Source organism: Gopherus evgoodei, chromosome 5 (genome assembly GCF_007399415.2).
Source record: "Gopherus evgoodei ecotype Sinaloan lineage chromosome 5, rGopEvg1_v1.p, whole genome shotgun sequence".
NCBI classification, from domain to species: Eukaryota; Metazoa; Chordata; order Testudines; family Testudinidae; genus Gopherus; species Gopherus evgoodei.
In genome coordinates, this window is record NC_044326.1 from 101975075 (window position 1) to 101991179 (window position 16105).

A 16105-nucleotide genomic window follows, 5' to 3' on the forward strand; every position below is an offset into this window, starting at 1 on the left:
AGGACAGCATGGCCTTATAAATGCTTATGGTGCTTCAGTGATTAAAACTGGTGTAAATTTTTGGACCAAAAAAAACTTCCTATCAAAATGTGCTCCATGAACTGTTTGCTTGGAGATGGTTAGTACCCAATATAAATTGTGAGCTTGATTCCTCAGCCCTAACTTGTTCTTCAGTTGCCTATGATTAAGGCTCCGTGTTCATCACAGAGGTCACAGATTCAGTGACTTTCTGTGACCTCTGTGACTCCTGCAGTGGCCCGTGCGGCTGGCCAGGGAGGTGACTGAGCAGCTCGGGCACTCCTGGACCAGTAGTGCCAGCTGCTTCTGGGGCAGTCTCAGGTCCCCCCGTCTCCCAGCAGCAGGAGTTTGAGTGTGGGAGGGCTCAGGACAGGGGATTAGGGTGTGGGGCTCGCCAGAAGAGATATAGGAACTCCTCTCTTTCAGCTCCTAGCTCCATGTGCTGCCTCCGCCCACAAGCACTGCCCTGCAGCTCCCACTGGCTGCGGTTCCCACTCAATGGGAGCTGCAAAACTGGGGCTTGGAGCAGCACGGAGGCAGCAGGTGGAGCTAGGAGCTGGAGGTCACCACTTCCCAGGACCTGGGTATGGAACCTACACAAGCCCTGCTAACCCCCTCCCCCACAGCACCCGTGGTACCCCCTGGACTGCTCCCCCCTCCAGTACCCGTGGTATGCCCCTCCAAATTTTAGTCAGAGGTATATAGCAAAAGTCATGGACAGGTCACGGGCCATGAATTTTTGTTTACTGCCCGTGACCTATCCATGACTTTTACTAAAAATACCTGTGACTAAAACGTAGCCTTACCTAATGATGTAACCCTGAGCATATGGCTACATATATTTATTGACTAATAACTACAAATAAAGGGTCAAATCTAGTCAAATTACTATTAGGAAAGGGGGTTTGGGGATTTCCTCCAATGCTCCCCACTCCCCTTCTTCATCCATTGTATTGTAGTTTAAATAAATGACCAAAATAATTGAAACCAGAGGGATGATATTGCGTTATTTTGACAAATAAAATATGCAGAATTTTAAAATAGCGTGTACAGATTTCTTTGTACAGAATTCTCCCAGGAGTAAGCTGATGATGACCATAGGTAAAAGCAATATTCCCTATAGCATGCCCTATGCTTTACTTTCAAAATGATTTTTTATATCAGCACCACCAAGGGATTTGGAGTTCAAGCCTCTCAGGATTGTGGAACAATTTCCAAAGGAAACATGTGTGCTACCAGTGTCCTTGCTACATCTTCGTGGCTTTTTTGTTTCAACAACAATCTGGAGAAAACAAAAGTATTTAACTTCCTTCTCAAATAAATTATCTGCTTTTAATCATGTCTAACATATAAAACAGACATTAGAAAGGAGAGGCTGTCCCTTTATAATTATGAAGCTTGACAATTACCTGGTGGTTTAGAGCAGACCTGTTCTCAATGCATTTTCTTTTGTCTCTCCCTTGATAATGTAATCTAATCCCCTGGTTTTGCTTTCATCTGGCACCCAATGCTGAACATTTGTTTATAAAACAACAATCTCATTTTAGGTAATGACAGAACAAAGGCAAGGAAGGGAGCTTTAGTAACACTACAGCATTACCACTTCAAAAGTAACTACATGTTGATATGATTTACATGGCCTGTGTTTTTAAAAAAAAATTAGTATTTTTTTTCTCAGTGGGAGTCCTGATTGAAAATAACTTCTAGTGGACAGGATCATCTGTGTGTTTGTCTATCATGGAAGCTATTGTGAATATTGTGAACTGTGGAAGTCAAAACTAATAAGATGGTGCTGAAACATAGAAATATAAAATATAAGACATTCTGAATTAATCTGCAGTACTTCAATCACATCTCACAGGCTTTGTTATTTAAAGAGGCCATGGGGAAGTTGCTTACTTCAAATTATAATTGAAGTATGTCAATGGGTTAGCAGTAATGTGTACCAATATTTTTGTTTTATACATGAGATACTTGCTTCTTTTAATAGCATTTCAGAAATTATGGAAGATGTATGAATTTTCAGGCTTCTTCTTACACACCTGTAAATTTGCAAGGGAATATTTTCAGAGTGTAGTGGTTTCTATTTTAGGCATTCTGGGCCAGTGTACCTGATCCACTAAAGCCACTTTATTGCCCCGGTGCAGCCCTAACTTTCACCAGGGCCAGGCATCCCTGAATCAGAAAGGCACAGCTGGCTTTCTGCCAGGGCCGGCTTCGGCTTTTTTGCTACCCCAAGCGGCAGCGGCGGGGGAGGGGGAGGAAAGGGGGAAGACATAAAGCCGCAATTAGCAGCACTTCGGCGGCAGCTGTACCGCGTCGCTTCATTCTTTGGCAGCAATTCGGCGGCCGGTCCTTCCGTCTGGGAGGGAGTGAGGGACCCACCACCAAATTGCCGCCGAAGATCTGGACGTGCCGTCCCTTTCCATTGGCCGCCCCAAGCACCTGCTTCTTGGTGCCTGGAGTCGGCCCTGCTCTCTGCAGCCCCTCCTTTGCACTATGTCCAAGTGCAGTTTGGATGTTGGTAGCAACCAGGGCCTCTTTTCATTTTAGTCCCAAATTTAAATTATAGGAACTGCATTTTATGAAAGCCACCCAGCCCCAGTAGACAGACTTGCGCTAGCAGGAATCAAGCTAAAAATAGCAGTGTGGACACTGCATCCAGTAATCTAAAACCACTAGCATTTTGTAATCGACCATATTTGCATCAGATTATAATACAATTCTACCTAGAAATCTGTCTAACTGGGGAGAACATGGGGAGCTAAGAGGTGTTATAATATTTAATTCATCCTTTCACCTCAATAAGATTTCAGAGGTTTCTCTACTGAAGTTATTTGCAGACATTAACAAAGCTGCTGGGGCTCATGAGGATCAGGAAGCAAAGGTATTTACATAGAAGCTTGCTGGCAGAACAGAGAACTAGCTGTAAGGCAAGCTAATATTAGAACACAAAGGAAAAGTACCACTCCACTTGCTCTTTAAGCATTTTATTGTGTGTATAGACTGGAACTCATAAAATGGAAATTTCTGTTCTGTTATTGTCCCACTTCGATGCATTTTTATTAAATTGAAACAATGTATTTGGTTAAATACTAGGTGCTTTAAAGTAAATTGTTAGTTTATCAAGCTCTTCCATTCCCCTTCTTCCTGTCCATAAATCTCTCGTCTGCCAAGTGCATGTAACCATTGGTTAGACCTTGAACCTCCAGACTTGCTTTTGCTCCCTGTTAGTGCACTAAAACACTAAAAATAGCCTAGCTGGCAGCTCGGGCGGGACTGTACTTGAGTGCCTAGCCAGAGTCACTGCCCATGCTGCCAGAGCCCAGGGTCGGCTCCAGGTTTTCTGCCACCCCAAGCGACGGGGAAAAAAAAAAGCCGTGGCAGCGCGATCGCACCGCTCAACTCTTCTGCAGCAATTCAGTGGCGGGTCCTTCACTCCAAGAGGGACTGAGGGACTCATCACCGAATTGCCGCCGAATACCCAGATGTGCCACCCCAATAGCGGCTGGAGGTCCGCCCCTTGGTATTGGCCCCCCCAAGCCACCTGCTTCTTTAGCTAGTGCCTGGAACCAGCCCTACCAGAGCCACACTACTATTTTTAGTGCGCGAGCTCCAGCAGAGCTAGCATGTGTCAATCTACCCACACAGAAAAACACCTCCAAACTGCTCTGTACATATACCCTTAATCATGGAGTTAAAGGACAGTCTCTCCAGTCCAGCTGACTTTGATGTTTGAGGGTTGTCAATGATATTTCTGAATCTGAGGAAAAGCGTCACATCCTACTGCATTACTTCACATACAATGTTTTTGGCCCAGCACTTCACCACCACTGTTTGCAGATCCAATGCATGTGCTTCTGCAATGACGCATAGACCTTTGCATCATAACACATCTAGGAATACTAATTACCTCTGCACAGCATTACTGCTGCTTGCCTCCCTCCAGCACTATGGAAACATACTTCTCTTCTTGGATCTGCAGATAAAAACAATTACTTTAAGAATTTCACTGGAGGCACTGACTCTGAAGCCTAATGATATTAATATCAGGATTACTAAGTGTTCAAAAAACATGAGCTGAGCCACTAGAATGCACTCAATCACATTTTTAAGCTTTCTGCTACAGGCAGGAGGCCCAGAAACTTACTTTTAAAAAAAAATCTGAGGTTCTTAATCATGGAACTTAAGGATGGGGCGCTTCAAGAAAAATTATGAGACCCTCACTGAAATTAAGAGTTGGCAACATTGCCATTGTTCATAATTTCAAACTTAGCAGAAACATCAAACTATGTTTTATATAAAAAGAAAAAAAAGAGATTGTAAAGTAAATTAAACTATTACCACTCTCATCCCAGCTGACCCGTTTCATAATGAATATATAACCACATACATATTCATATACATATTCCACAGTTACTGTCTGAAGCCAGATGTGTTTGTTGAATTAAGCTTAAATTCCATACTCAAAGGTTAAAAAATATATATACAAAATCGTATTTACAGAATGTTCCCTTTTCATTTACAGTTAAATTTGTAAAAAACTATGGCACTTGAAAAAACAGTATTAAAATAAATTACATTACAGAAATTCATTTACTAAGCCATTTTAAAAATATGTAAGTACACACAGAGTAAGCTATAAAGAAATCAGCTTGTAATTTAATATGGATGTTTAACTTAAGAGTTTTTCCGATTCACAGATGTAATGCCTCTGGCAATCCTGCAAGAAAGTAGAGCACTTCATTCTTTTCCCTACATTCTGAGAGGAAGTAGTTATGACAGAACAGGTGTGAATCTCTGAGTCAATAAATACGCATTACTTCCCATGATACAGCTATCACTTAGACTACTTATATTGTCTTCTACCATGAGGTTATGCTGCAGTTGAAAGAAGCCATGCCACATTCTATCAATCCAGCACTCCACACACAGAATAATTGTCTCATTGGATTTGTTATATAAAGAGAACATGTACATGCTATCCCACCGTATGCCTTCCCCTTCAGTCGTCCTCAGCTTTTGAAAACGAAAGCACTAAACCATAAGATTTACTAAAATAGAAGATTAATAGAAACTAAGGAAAAGAAAGGTTTCCTCATGTTATCAGTACATTAACAGTTTTATTTCCTACCAAAAATTTACTGAAGTGAATAAATTGAATGGATTTAGTTTGCTTTTAATAATGCTGGTTTTCCCCATAAACGAACACATTTTGGGTGCAACGCAAAAACTGCTATTGGTTCCTAGTGGCATTTGCACCCGAGCTTTGTATCTTTTAGCAGTGAAAATCCCTGCCTGCGCTTTAATGTTGCTCTTGAAACAGACATTTCTGTAGTTGTGAAGTGCTTTTTTGTACCAGTATGGATGCTATTAATATAGTTATGTATATGAAAGGCATTACTAACAGTTCTCTTCTGCAAAATCCTTAAATGGATTTATTGAAAGCAAGAAATAAGTGCTAACGATTGCTGCACTCAGTTAGTGATGACCACCCATACAAGATAAAGTTTTCCACTAAATCTGGCTTCATCAGTTAAAATACTTCTGCATTTGTTTATTCCCCTTGTATATTCATGTATCTAAGGTATACAGAAAAATTTTAAATCTACTTCCGGGCTTTGGCAGATGTGGGCACATGCTCACTTTTAGTTTTTGTTAGTGACAGAGACATATATGTGGTAGCAGACACGGTAGTCAATGAGAGGACAGTAACTGCACAATGAAACAAATAAAATAAAATACAGAATGCCATGTTCAGTCCAGGCACACACAAGCACTTCATTTAATAAGAGGTGTTTCATCAGCGCTGAATTTAGTCCAGTAATTACAGATCAGTACCAAAGATAAACTAGAAATTCTTTGCAAGATCTCCTCAAGCTACAGAGAGTCAACGATAAAAAAAAAAATTGACCAAAGACCCTTTCCATAAGTATGTAATAAAGGATTTGCTATAATAATCTCAGCAAATATCATTTAGCCAGCTATATCACTGTGATTAATTCTTGGTCTGCACACAGGTTAATCAGCCTGAAATACTTATTGATTACCTGCTAGTAATGATAACTGTTAGTAAATGAATCACCGCTTTATTAAATAGCCATTACCCATGTCCATAGGAAAATAGTCACAATTAGGGTCGCCAACTTTCTAGTCGCACAAAACTGAACATCCTTGCCCCATCCTCTTCCCTGCCCCTTCACCAAGGTCCCACCCCGCTCACATCCATCCCCCCTCCTTCTGTCACTCACTCTTCCCCACCCTACACTTACTTTCACCGGGCTGGAGCAGCTCTAGCTGGAGGTGTGGGCTCTAGGGTGGAACCAGAAATGAGGGGTTCAGGGTGCAGGACTCAGAAGGGGACTCATGGCTAGGGCAGAGGATTGGGGTGTGGGAGGGGATGAGGGCTTCAGCTGGGGGTGCGGGTTGCGGGATAGAGCTGGGGATTAGGGGCTTGGGGTGCAGGAGGGGCTCTGGGCTGAGGCCGAGGGGTTTGGAGTGTGGGAGCAGATGCAGGCTCCAGGAGGTAGTTTGAGTCAGGAGTGGGATCAAGGCTGGGGCAGGGGGTTGAAGCGCTGGAGGGGTTGAGGGATGCAGGCTCCGGCCATGCAGTGCTTACTTCAGGCAGCCCCCGCAAGTGGCCAGCATGTCCAGCTCCTAGGCGAAGGGGCAGCCAGGAGGCGCTGTGCGCTGCCTGTGCCGCCCCCGCAGTTCCCATTGGCAGTTCCTGCCCAATGGGAGCTGCACAGCCAGTGCTCGGAGTGAGGGCAGTGTGCAGAGCCCCTGGGGCACCCCTGTGCTTAGGAGCTGGACATGCTGGCTGCTTCCGGGAGCTGCAGGGAGCCTGCCTAAGCACCCGCTGCAAACCGTCAACTGGACTTTTAGTGGCCTGGTCAGCAGTGCTGACTGAAGTAGCCAGGGTTCCTTTTTGACCAAGCATTCCCGTCGAAAACCGGATGCCTTGCAACTCAAGTCACAATTCGGCCTTCAACTGTTGTAGATCCTGTACTTGCAAAGAATTTACTATAAAAGGGAGAAGAGTATATCAGCAGAAGAGTGTCCTTTTTAACATAAATTCAGTTTACTTTCTTAGTTTTCTAAGGTTAGGAACTGTCAAAGAGCGATTTTAACTTCCAAAGACTATTGTTAGTTTTCCCCAAAAAATTGTCTGGAGCCAGACAACATAAGACTGCTAGGCCCTAGGCTAGAATGGAAGAGGGTTGGGCCTGTTTACAATTACTCCATTTCCTGTTTTTAATGAATCTTTCTGAATGACCACTAAGTGCTGGTTTTGTTCTTCAGGAACAAGGGAGCTATTACTGGAGGACTAAGAAAGGAAGGAAAGGGAAAGCAAACGGAAAGCTGCCAAACTCATAAGGCGTTTCAAACATTTCAACTGCATATCCCGGAGGTAATCTGCTCCACAGGCATAAGGTGTTCCCTGCATATGTGCAGGTCTTTTTTCTTTTCCCTTTCTCTCTTACACTAAAGTGAAACATATGAGATAAAGTGAAACAGATAATATTAAAGCTGAGGTAAAGGTTAATAAGTACCACTAGGACACAAATTACATTACTAAAACACTGAGAATTAGATCTCAGTCTAGCAATTGAGCAGATGTACATAATTCAGCGTCATTATTTGCATTTTGCTAGTATTGCTATTTGAAAATGTCCAAGTATGTATGAAAGAGAGGGAGAGGTTTCTGCTTTTCCTGCTCATTAGAAATTTTGATATAGTGGACAGAATTTGTGAAATCATGCCATGACAGTGCAAGACCATTTATAACTCCACTATTATTATTTGTCAATAGCTATGTAACTGCAATGGCCAAGGGAATATCTTGGAGAATGTCTATGTTAAAATTCAACTCCTGAGCTCCCTTTAATTAAGAGTGAGAGTAAGATCCCAACATAGACGATCGAGATGGTTTAGATGTCCTCCAGCAACATCAAGTCAGTCAGATACATGCTTCTGATACTTGAAAGGAGGAAAAATATTTTTGCTTTCAGATCTGCACCCAACATAAAGAAGAAAAAAAGAGCACAAATTTTTTTTTGTAAAAAAACATTTTGATGGTCACCTTTATACAGTAGCTGAACACAGAAAATGAAGAAAAAAAAAAGATAGCTACAGTTCTTTTCTCTAAGAGAGAAATTCCCATCCTAGGAAACAAAGCACTTCACTATATAGTTTAAATTGTATTTACATTGTAATTCCTACGTTATTAATGGAATATACTATATTCTCTAGCTTACTGATATTTGCTTCCTTGCCGTTTATAGTCAGCGCATGCATTCTGTGGTATTTTGTAGGACACACTATAGCACTTATTTTTGTACAGGCTTATGTAAATAAATATTGCTTCTGAATAGAAAATCCTGCACTCAACACTGCAGGAAACAGTCTCATTATCAATATTTACTTAAGTGTTTCTGATCGTCTTCTGCCATAATTAAGGCTGCGAGTCTGTCACAGGGGTCACTTTCTGTAACCTCCGTGACTTCTGCAGCCGCTGGTGCTGGCTCAGGGCTGCCCAGCAGCAGCAGTTGGATGTGGGAAGGGGCAGGGAGCTGGGGGGCGCTTACCTAGGGATAGGGGGCTCCCTAGTTCCCATGGCCCACTGCCTATAAGCTGCAGAAGGAGCTGGGGGCGGGGTTGGGGAGGGGGAGCTCCGCATCAATATACTGCTCGCACCTTGCAGCCCCTGCCCCCGCAGTTCCCATTAGCTGCAGTTCCTGGTCAATGGGAGCTGCGACAGGGCCAGTGTTTGTGGCAGGAGCAGCCTGCTGAGGCCCCTGACCCCTCCACTGCCTAGGAGCTTCAGGGATGCGGAGCCGGGTAGGGAGCCCTGCCAACCAACCCCCAGCAGCAGCATGCTGCAGCCCGCCCTGCCCAGCAACAGCACTAGTCCCGGCCATGCTGACCAGGCCCCCCACCAGCAGGGTCCCCTGAGCCACCTCTTCCAGCACCCGTGGCACCCCTGGCCCACCATGCCCCAGCACTCGCAGCCCCCCACCCAAGTTTTATTTATGGGTATTTTTTAGTAAAAGTCATGGATAGGTCATGGACAATGAATTTTTGTTTACTAAAAATACTTGTGACTAAAATGAAGCCTTAACTATAAATCTCACTTAGCACCTGCTTTTTGACAAAGATAATTTGTAAATATTTGCATTTCCTAGTTGATGATAATCCCAGACCTTTCTCTGTTTTCAAACAGGGCACAGTATGCTCATGGGTATGCACCTATCTGATCTACTTAATGATTCTGAAATAAATAAGTCTTTAAAAGTTTCATTCTAGTTCTATTTATAAGAGGTTGGCTTATGCCCTGAAGTATTTATATCACTTTCAAAACTTATTTACATTTTTTATTATAATTCTGAATAGTCTTGCTATGCATATAGATAGATGTCAAATCATTTGTGGAACCCTGTTAAGCTACTGGCCTAATCAATATTCCATAGCAATAATTTCTATAAGTTAATTGTGCCCTCTGTGGAAAAGTACTTCCTTTCACCAGTTTTGAATTTGCCAGCTTTCAATTTAATTTAGTGTCTCCTTACTATTGTATTAGAAGAAACGATGAATACACATTCCCAGTCTCCCTTCTTATTCCATTAATGTAGAACAATCATTATTTCGTACACATTCATCCCCTTACTCACCTATCCACAGTAAATAGCCTCAGTGTTTACAATCTCTCTTCCATTTCCCTATCACTCTCATTGCTCATCTCTGAACCTGCTCCATTTCCACAATATTCTTTTTGAGAGGAGGTGACTAGAGCTGACCAGAGCATTCCAGGTGAAGGCATACTACTGATTTATGTAAAACTGTTTTCTATTCTGTTCCTAATTCAGCTTAACATTTTATATGCTTTTTGACTGTTGCTGCACACGAAGTCAGTATTTTCATTGAGCAACATTCATTCTTAAGTAATCCTGTAGAACAAACAGTATGTGATCATGAAATCAAAGACACTATCATAATGCATATGTACAAAGGGGTCAAATTAAGGTTGCACAGGTGGCCTTAATTCAGGCATTTCCTAACATCTGATACTGGACTTCGCAACCTTACCCTTTTTTTAGCATATTTTTGTATGTAATTTTCTACGCTTTTTAAAATCAAACTGAAAAGAAAAGGGGGTGCACGGGGATTCCATCATCTGAAACAATACTGATCCTTGGAGTGGGACATCAGCTATGTGAGAACCCAAGACCTCAAGTTCTTTGGGGCAGGGACCCATCTTTTTGGTCTGTGTTTTTACAGTATCTAACCCAATGGGGTCCTGGTCCATAACTAGGGTGCCTACACACTATGGTAACACAAATAGTAATAATAATAGATCGACAGCACTGACCTCGTCCACTTGAGCAAGAAGAGCAATTGGCAACAGCAGACCATTATTCTCTATGAGGACAAGACATGCGTGGGGCCATAACATGCTAGTGGCTTATGCAGCTATTTGCTAGACAATAGAAGAATATTAAGAATTAGAGATCCTGGTTTCTACTCCTGGTTTTAAGCAGAGAGTGGGATCTCCTGGTTACAGACAACAAAAACAAATGAACAGGTCAGGCACGTAATTAGAGGAGATCTGATAGATCACCTGGATTTTGCCAGAAGTGACCTTGTGCAACTTCTCACTTACTTACTAGCAAAATTAAAGGAATTATTTGATACTCCTGTACAGGAACTATTTAGTTCTAAAATTATGTCAATTTCTGTTGTCCTAGGCACAGGAACATTTACAAAAGTATAAACTGATTTCAGATTTCCTCTCAAACTATGTACACACAAAATTGCTACTGTTAACCTTTCACCGGTTGACATTACTCTAGGAAACATTATCTTATAGAAAAAGCAGGAAACTAGGAGTATCCGAAGAGGGAAATTCCCTACATCCCCACACACACACTTCAGACTACAGAACAGGATGACAATGATTTTAAGGGTTAAATATACTGCTTCCTTAGAATGTAATTTAAAGGAACAGTTGAAAATTGAAGTCAAACAAGAGCAAAAGAACAGAAACTTCTTTTCTATAGTATTTAACTTTTCCATAGTATTTACAAGCATTTTTACAAAATTTAAATTATATTTGCTAAAAATCTGACTGGTAAAAGCACAATAATATAGCTAGTATTTTGAATTTGAAGGAGAAATAGTCTTGAACTGCTCTGGTAGTTATAGATTCACCAGTGCTTTTCATCTAGTTTGTCTTTGTTCTAACAAACAGTGATCTGATAATGGAGAACACTTGTGTGTATATATTACATGGCAAAAGCTAATAAAAAACAATAAAATATAACCCGCGACCAAGATGCATAGTTTTTGCTGCTGAAGTGTCCATGTCTCTGCCTTAAAAGTTTAATTATTCAGTAGTTGCTCTTACATTATCTTTCTCCATAAAATGTGTCATGGAACGGAAAGGATAGAAAAAGTAAAACCAACGTAAAGTTAAGTGCAGGTACACTTGTTTAGCTTGTGGTTGGTTGTATTTTTTTTTACAAACAAACTGCATTGTTTTCAGTCACAGTACAATTTGGGTAATCTTCAAAAATATAAGAACTATTAAAGGGCTAATTAACCATTATAGGAACCTTTGATATTCACATAATATTGGAGTAAATATTTTAAAAAAGAACTGATTCAACAGGAGTAACATCATAAAGTTCTACACAAATCTTATAACCCACACCAGCAGTGACAATACTATTCTGTTAATCCTTATGTTACTTTTTTCTTCTCTTTTAAATCCCATTCTTTTGGGTTTCTTTCCTCTACTAACCCCCTCATTTGGAAACTTCCTGCAGACACTCCCATGTCTAACCTATGCATATAGTGTTGATATAGAAAGCAATGTTATAAAATGGAGACGTCATTGAAAAAGGAAAAAAAAAAGATAATGTTCTTTCTAGCTCACTCCTCCTTTTCCTTTGCTTTGCCTTCTCCCCTCCCCTCGCCGTGCTGTAGTGACATCTCTCTCTAGTTAGAACTAGATTATAGCTGCTTTTTGCACAACCACACGGTGCGGGAGAGGGCAGGTTCAGGAAGCCTTTTCCCACCCTTGCAGGAGGAAGCTAGAATAGTAGTGTTTGTACCCCTGGGTTGAAGGTGGAGTTGTGGGGCAGTTGTTAACATAGCCAGCTGTGTTCTACACTCGAATGGTGTTATGTCGTTTGGAGATGAGGCAGGGGATCTCCTACATAACTGCTAGTGCTCAGATGCTGATGCCAGTGCTGAGGGTAGGGGAGATGGATACACATTGCTTCTCTTAAAAGGAGATGTAAGTGGCTAATATGAGCATGGTTTTCTAGCACCCTTGCACATATTTTGCCTTTTTTCTCCACAGGCAGAATGCCTCTAGGGCCTGCATTCAAGGCACTTACATCTGCACTGACACTCTCAAACAAAGGCAGTCTGGGTTTTAGGAGGTAAAAAACTCCAACCCCATTTACTTAACCAGCAACTTTAAACTGAATTAATAAATATACCAGGAAAGTATATACCAATTATGGTACACATATTTATTCTCAAACTTTCAAACTCTCCAATACACACGTTATTGAGTGAATCTGGTCATGCATTACAAAACAGTGTCAGTCTTACAATCCAATTCACTACAAACATAGAGACAGTTTCTTGTTGATCATAATGATTTTTTTTTCTATGCGCTTCAGAACCAATTCAAGCCAGAATAATAAGAGCAAGGAAACAAAACAAATGCATAGCTGACATTTTAAAAAATTATTCTTAAAGTGCTTTCGGAGTATCATTTATGAAACACAAAGAGATTTCCTTCTTTAGTAGTGTTCCAACACATTATTCTTCCGTGCTTACTTCAAGACGTGAATATACTTGCCGAGAACGTCAGTGAGGAATTTGCACAAAGGCACCTCTTTACAAACCTATTATTGTGAATACAAAACAGGAAGTACAGTAATACCACCAGTACATGTTAAATAATGCTTAGTGTAAACTCTGCTCTTCAGTTAATAGCACAAAATTAACCCCTTAGGGAAGATGAGATGTGAAGTGTGCACTAAAAATAGATTCATGATAAAATGTACAGTATTTCCCACTGATTTTTTTAAAGTAGACTATACCTCTGAAGCCAAACAACCAAACTGTGTAATTTAAAAATCAAGACTAGCTTTCAAATGCAAGAAAGGTGTGGGTAAGGATGTGGCATGGCAAGGGTGAGTAAATTTAACATGTCTGTTTTTCAAAGACATGGATTTATAATGACAATAAAGTAAATATTAATATTTAATGAACTGCAGTGCCTTTTGTTAATGGGTCTACATTTTGGCTAATTAAGCCTGACCACAGGCATGAAATAGAAAAGGGATGTAAATATGGGAAATCACCCCAGCCGCCACTGAAATGTAGCCATGTCTGGGATACAAAGCAGCAACTGTTGCAATAGCTTATGACAGGAAGCAAATAAAAATACCATATCCCACTGAACTATTTAACCACTTAGCTGGGATTCTACAAAACAGCATAATTAGAAGTATAAAACACAAACAAAAATTGTCCTTTACTATGCTCATTAGTCATTGAGATTAGCAGAAAAGTATGGTTCCCATAAAAAAAATTAACTGATTAAAATAGCATATTATCCCAAAGTGTGAAAGAGACCTCAGCACAAACACAAACCTCTTCCCAGCAGCTATAGAGAAAGCAGACATCTTTACATTTAAAGAATTCTTAGTACACAAGTGAGATGCCTGGTAAAAGAGGGATGGTAACAGAGCTCCTTATTTGACAAACTAATCACCAATTTTTGTTCTTTTCAAAAAAACATTCACAGCTGCAGCCAAAAACTACAAGAGCTTCCTAACTAGGAAGATCTAAAATACAAATCCCAGATGGGCAAGAATTAAAGCTCTTCTTTTCTAATGTTTGACAAACCAGTATTTTCTTCCCACTTTGTAAGAACACCCTCTTTGGCACTAATCATCAGCCATTGTGTCTGTCTGTCTCTCTCTAGACTCACATGCGTAGCCTTTTGAAACCTTAAGCAAGCTAACCGATGGAACTTTGGTTTGACTGCCATCTGCTGATCCTGCGTTTCTTCAACTACAGGAGTCACTGAGACGTGCATGAAAAGCTTTAGAAATGCTGATGTTTCCTTCCTTAGTAGTTGGTAGAATAGGACATGGGACAGAGTTATAATGGAGGTATTAAAGCTTCAAATTAAAACACAACAACTTGGACCAACAAACTAATAAATATTAGGATATCTGACTTACCTTTATTGTGATTTTTCAGATAAGGTACATTTACGATTCCATGTAAACAAAACAAATCTTGTGTGTTTTCATGAAAGGATTTTTGAGATTTTGTGTGCAGCAAAAACAGTGGCAAGAAATAGTGAAAACATGCACAACAGCTCCTTAGAGGAAGAAAAAAGAAATTTAATTTAAAATTACAGCGAAGGACTATAACCAAAGAAATCTCTGAAAGCAAGGAAGTAAAAATTAGCTTTCGACTAACTTTATAACTCTTTGGATGGAAAAATAATGCAGATTCACTTGTTGCAGAAATACTGTAAGAACATTTCATGTTATTTTAAGTTTTCCTTTCCACTTGGTTTTATTTTATAATGTATTTAGAACAAATAAATGTCACAAATTATTTTCAAAATTCTCATGTTTGTAACTCCGTTTCCTCCAAACAACAGATATCCAATCAATTAGGTTTTCTGAAGGGGATAAACTCACAAGTACACAGCTGAGTCATGGATACTGACCAGCCCCTCTGAAGCTGCTACTATTTAGGTCTGGTCTTGCCTAAGCATAGTTTTTATACCTATATAATTATTTTGTTTAAGGATGTGATTTTATACACAAATAGTTATACCAATTAATCACTAGGGTGGATGCAGTTATAGCAGTGTAAATGTGCCTTGTACCACTATAGCTTATGCCTATATAGAATAGTATATTCCCCTCCCCATACGGGAATAGCTATATATCAGTATAAGGCAGTTTTATATTGGTATAACTATCCACACTAGGGGGCTGAGCTGCTTTAACAATATCAGTATAGTTAAAGTGGTACAATTTGTGTGTGTAGACCAGTGCTTAGTGTAAGCGGGATGAGGAAACCCTGATGTTGTGAATGGGTGCTTTTTCTATTTGGTTTCCTTTCACCATCACCTGTTTCGAGGATGGCCAGTCAGCATCTCTCTCCTTTTAAAAATTTCTTTCTTACCAGACTGTTCCTAATCAAAGCCGCAGTTCTTTCCTCACATTGGCAGTACCAGGAGATGGGGGAAAAGGAAAAAGGGTCATCACACGAACACAGGAGAACTATGTTAAAACCTAAAGTGCTTACAAGTTCTAAAAGAAGATACTGTTATTAGCCCAGTTAGTGGTTGCAACAAGAGCAGATTATGGTGCATCAGATGCTAATATGAGTCATGTTTTCTGGTCCTTAAAGCCCTGATTCTGCAAACATTTAGACACGTTTAACTTTAAAGCTCGGCACACATATAAATGTTTGCAGGACTGGAGACCGATTAAATCAGTGTTTTTTGAGAAAAGCAAAAAGACTTGAGCTTGGGTTGAAGACAGTCCAAGTCTGCCCAAGATCCAGAATGATAAGCTCTTTTGTAGCAGTACTGGTAGAAGGAAAAAGATCTATTTCTATTAATTGCAATCCTTTTCTAATTCTCCATTTTAAGAACAGTACTATTTAAAAAAAACTTATATTTTATTTAAAAATATTGTTGAAAGATTAAAATATCTAATCTAGCTTTTCCTAGCTACTCCAGCTGTTTCTGCTCTCATTCCATAGCAGATAAGTGATGAATAGCAGGCAAAGCCTGTTAAAATACGGTTCTGTTCTGAAATATCACTGTTCAAATGGTACTGTGGGTTTCTATATTTGTATCTCAGCATCTTCCAGTTAAAATCTGTTCAGTTTACACGACAAATGTTCTTCCGCACTACAAAACCTGCAAACGTAACCTGGATCTGAAAGTTAAACTGGGTTCATTCTTTCTTACACGTTAATCACCAGAAACAAGAGTTATACAGTCGTGCTGCAGGTACGTAGCCATATC

General features: G+C 40.3%; 1 protein-coding gene across 1 annotated transcript in view; it reads right to left on the reverse strand.

The window, feature by feature from the left end:
- Positions 1 to 16105, reverse strand: part of SPATA5 (spermatogenesis associated 5) — a 317949-nt gene that overhangs the window by 177215 nt on the left and 124629 nt on the right.